This window comes from Galeopterus variegatus, unplaced genomic scaffold (assembly GCF_000696425.1).
Source record: "Galeopterus variegatus unplaced genomic scaffold, G_variegatus-3.0.2 Scaffold3642, whole genome shotgun sequence".
In the NCBI taxonomy this organism is placed as follows: Eukaryota; Metazoa; Chordata; class Mammalia; order Dermoptera; family Cynocephalidae; genus Galeopterus; species Galeopterus variegatus.
The window spans coordinates 80,796-85,524 of record NW_007729753.1 but is presented as its reverse complement, the minus strand read 5'-3'; the positions used below and the strand labels follow the sequence as shown (position 1 = coordinate 85,524).

Here is a 4,729-nt window from a genome sequence, read left to right as displayed (position 1 = left end):
TTTTTAGATGGAATATCACCGAGCTGAACAAATAAGTCACCTTTGAGTACATAAGGAAAAATAAACACATGCTAAGTGGATAAAACATTACTACTACACCTTTACTAGACCATCTCTACCTCTAACACTTCAGAAGCTTAGAGATTTAGAGTATTCTTACATTAACTGCAAGAAAAGATAAAGGAGAAATTCCTTCTTTTTTGAAATCACAACTATGAAGTCATGTGATTATACAAATCCTGCATTTGTGTGCAAAACATGAAACACATTTATCTTTATTTTTCCTGCTTAGTCTTATAAGTCAGCTAGCAGGACTTAACAGATACCTTTCCAAGAAACAGAGACTGAGATGTGTTTTTATATAATTTCAATACCCTCAACACTACAGTAATGAGAGATGCAGTATCCTTTTGCTATGGTTCAAGACAACAGGGAAGGAGGTCACACGAAAGAGAATAAATCAAAATTGTTACAACTGAGAAACTACTTCTCGTTAAGTTTCACCATGGTGCCACGTTCATTTTTACATAAGTGTAGGTATGGTGACATAATTCAAGCTCAATAAATCAGAAATCTTAATATTTAAATTTACCTTGACTTTTATTTATCACCATATTAACAACCAAAATAATTAGATAAAACACATAGGAAATGGAAATATTAAACCCCACTTTACTAGAGTTGGTTTTTTGACACATTAACTCATTTTTTATAGAAAAGGGTAGTGCATCTCAGTTTGCTTACAAGCTAGGAGATCACTTTGAATTCTGCATTTCCTAACTGCAAACAGAATATAGCACTTAGGGCTGGCCTGGTGGCGCACTGCTACAGTGCACCGCTTGGGAGCGTGGCAGTGCTCCCACCGAGGGTTCGGATCCCACATACAGACCGGTTCCCGCTCACTGGCTGAGCGAGGGGTGGGTGCATTTCCTAACTGCAAACAGAATATAGCACTTATAATAGGTTATAAATAAACTGGTTTTTAAGCATAGAGCCAGCCCCAATGGTAATAATACACTACTTAAAAAGACCTAAGGCAATGAATCTAATTTCCAAAGGGAAAAAAGAACTGTGTTAACAAGCTTAAAACTACTTTTTTTGTGGCAGTCTTATAAAATGTAGCTTTAATAAAACCTTGACCCAAATGCCAGCAACTTCAGAAAAGAGTGGGAGGTGGGGTGGGGTGGAGAAGAAAGTTATTTAGGAAAAAATAACCACTATCTTTTTCCTAATCTTCAACACACACAATTTAAACAATATACAGCTGCTGTAACACTTTACACAATTCCTATCTACTGGAGCAATAACAAGATCTAAATACAACTATATTTTTAAACACTGGGTCAAGGCTTTACGTAAAAATACCATCCTACTTTTCCCTCTAAGTTTCTAAAATATCACATACTTTCCCCCAACATCTGCAGCCATCCAGGAATTTTTAGGAAATTTTTGTGCATGATCTTAATTCCTAATCCCTGGCTCTTTGGGCTCATGACAAAAGATCAAAACCACCAAAAGTGATGGTTCACTTGAAGTCAGACAAGAGATCCTGGCTCAATTAGTCTCATAGGATGAAAGCAGTGCTGCATCAACTGGCTCCATGCAGGAGGGGCACGTGAAGGATCTCATCAACCAGTCATCTATACAGTCCAGGTGATAGATGCGCATGCACGGCAGAAATCGAATTGGGTCCCCATAAACAAAGTCCATCATACAGATCACACACTCCCGGATCTTTTTTTCTGATCCATCTCTTCCAGGGTCATAAACTCCTTTAGGCAGATGCTGTATAAGGCCTATTCTTTGAGCTATCCTAATTTGTTCCTCTTCAGTCCGCTGAGTTGCTAGCCGAGTTTGGCTAGGTGTTGGATGATAGACTGGAACTGGAACTTGTTCCTGATATGGCGGCGGCGGCTCCGTCCCCTCGCCAAAGCTAGCCCGGTGGGACTGAGACTCGTGAAGCAGGGAGATCTCATCCGAGGTGGGGGATTTGAGGCAGTTCCCCATCTTCTGGGGCTAGGACGTATGATCTGACTCAAACCTGTCTGGGGTCTCCGGCGCCTCCCCACACGCACTGCTCCCGTGCCGTTTGAGTCTCAGCTCATACCTGTGCACTGTTGGCAGCTTCTCCCCAAATAGTTTCATTGCCAAACATTTAAGGAAGAAACAAAACCATTTTACACAAACTTTTCCAGAAAAGAGAAGCAGGGAACACTTTCCAACTCATTTTATGAGGTCAGCATTACCCTGATGCAAACCAGACAAAAAAAAAAATTTTTTTTTTTCGTGTCCGGCAACGGATCGCAACCCTCAGTGTCGCGCCCGTACCAGACCGGGACCAGCAACGGGATCGCAACCCTCAGTGCTGCGCCCGCCCCTCGCTCAGCCAGTGAGCGGGAACCGGTCTGTATGTGGGATCCGAACCCTCGGCGGGAGCGCTGCCACGCTCCCAAGCAGCGCACTGCAGCAGTGCGCCACTGGGCCGGCCCTAAGACAAAAAAATTTTAAGAAAACTACAGACTAATATCCTTCACAAACATAAACAAAAATTCACAAAAAAATATTAACAAATCAAGCAATACAAGGGTACTTCAAAAAGTTTGTGAAAAAATAGAATTAAAAGATAATGCAAATCTTTCCATAAACTTTTTGAAGACCCTCATATATAAAAAGGACAGTACATCCTGAGTGAGTGGGGTTTAACCAGAGAATGAAAGCCTGGCTCAACATTTGGAAAATCACTTCATGTAATACACTGCATTAACAGACTAAAGAGAGAGAGAAAAAAAAAAAAATGACCATATCAATAGATGCAGAAAAAGCATTTAACAAAATTCAACATCCATTCATGATGAAAGTCTCAAGAAACTAGGAATCAAGCTGATAAAGGGCATCTATTAAAAAAATCTTACAACTAATGATACTTTATGGTAAAAAAAAAACTGATCCCTTCCCCCCAAGACTGAGAATACGGGAAGAATATCCACTCTCACAATTTCTATTTAACACCATACTGGAAGTACTGGCCATAAAGCAAGAGAGGAAAATAAAACACAGATTGAAAAGTAAAAAGTAAAGCTGTTTATTTACATGATATGACATAGAAAATTCTAAGGAACCTTCATTTAAAAAAAAGAAACTACTTTTAAAACAGAGAAAGCAGCAGAAACCACAGCAATGATGATGCAGCATGAAGGCTTTCTGCATCAGTGATAGGCACCTCACTGTCCTCTTGCTAATGTCCTTGCTCAGGAATCCCAGTTCCAGGTGAGAAGTTTGGACTAGGCCACATGCCTGCCCTCTGGAGGCCCCAGGAGCAGAGAGGAAAGCTGATGTGCCTTCTTAGAAGCCTAGAGAGGGACGAAGGCACTCTCTCCCCCAAAGCATGCAAAACTAAGGAAAGGCAATTTCCCTAAAGAATTCAGGGTGCTATTAGGAAGCAAGGGTGGATGCCAGACAGCCAAAAGAAGACAAATGAGTTTTACAACGTGGAAGGTGAGATGGAGTAATGGAACCTGGTTGCTGGCCTTGCCTATCGTTTCCCCAAGGATAAATCCTGGAGGTATTCAGTTACTGTTTCATTAAAGGAAGAAAGAGCCTCTCGAGCCTGGCCTAGTCCTTAATATGGTACTTTGTTCTGTGACTTTATCTTTGCGAAAAACAAGCAAGCAAACAAAACAAAAACACTGATTAAACAATATGCACCTTCATGATGATACTGATGACAACAAAAATTGATCACTGTTAATAGAATAACCCAATTTTTATATTGAATAATTTTAAAATGTTATATAATTTTTATTATTGTATAATTACAATTTTTATATTTTGAAAATTGCTAGAAATAAAAAGAAAAATAATGTATTTTTTCCCTGCCTTTCCTATATTAACTCTACCTCTGGGTAACCAAATGCTAGGTTACAGAAAGTTTCTTTTCAAAGAAGTATTCTGGCTAAAAAAAAAAAAAAAAAAAAAAAAGAGGAAATGACAACTTTAGAGTCACAATTTTGCAACACCTAATAAATAAATGGATCTACGCATTGTGTATTGATGGCCACCAATATCACAAAATGAGAGATGGGTAGACATTAGGGATCTTGTTATGGAAGAACACGCTGCCTATAAAATGACCTTTCCAAATATAATGAACCTGAACCTGATCAAGCCTATAGATTCAATTCCAGCAATTTATAGGAAATACAGAGGAGAGAGAGAGGAACATGTTTATATCACAAAGATGCAAACAGCAAAATCTAGACTGTGGGAAACTCTACAGAACGAACAACTTGGTTTCTCCAACTAGCAAGAAAATGAAAAAAGAGAAAGATGGAGGGGGAAAATGAAAAAAGAGAAAGAGACAATTGGCAGAAGGAGCAATCACAATGTGTGGATGTTACATGGATCCTAATTTAAATAGAACAGCTGCAGGAAAAAATATTATTGACAGTTGTTGGTGTTGCTTTGCCCACCATGGATTTGTCACCCCACTTCCCCAGGTGACAGAGCCGCAAAGGATTACTCAAAGCCCATCCCTTCTGAGCAGTGAGAAGCCCCAAAGTGGTTAATCTCCCCCAGAACCCTCAAGCAAGAAGCATTTCTTCCTTTTGGGAAATTAATCCCGAATTGGGGTTCTCTTCCTGCATTTATTCTCCACACCAAGAAGTTACAGGAAGAGACATAGGTGGGGTTTTTTCTTTTTTTTTTTTTTTTTTTTTTTTTTTTTTTTCTC

At 39.4% G+C, this 4,729-nt stretch overlaps 1 pseudogene across 1 annotated transcript; it reads right to left on the bottom strand.

Moving 5' to 3' along the window:
• Nucleotides 1-1,093: 1,093 nt before the first annotated feature.
• Nucleotides 1,094-2,027, bottom strand: LOC103601234 (annotated as a pseudogene). Its single transcript, XR_551438.1, has one exon. The product of XR_551438.1 is annotated as an RING finger protein 11 pseudogene (transcript).
• Between the last annotated feature and the right edge of the window lie 2,702 nt (nucleotides 2,028-4,729).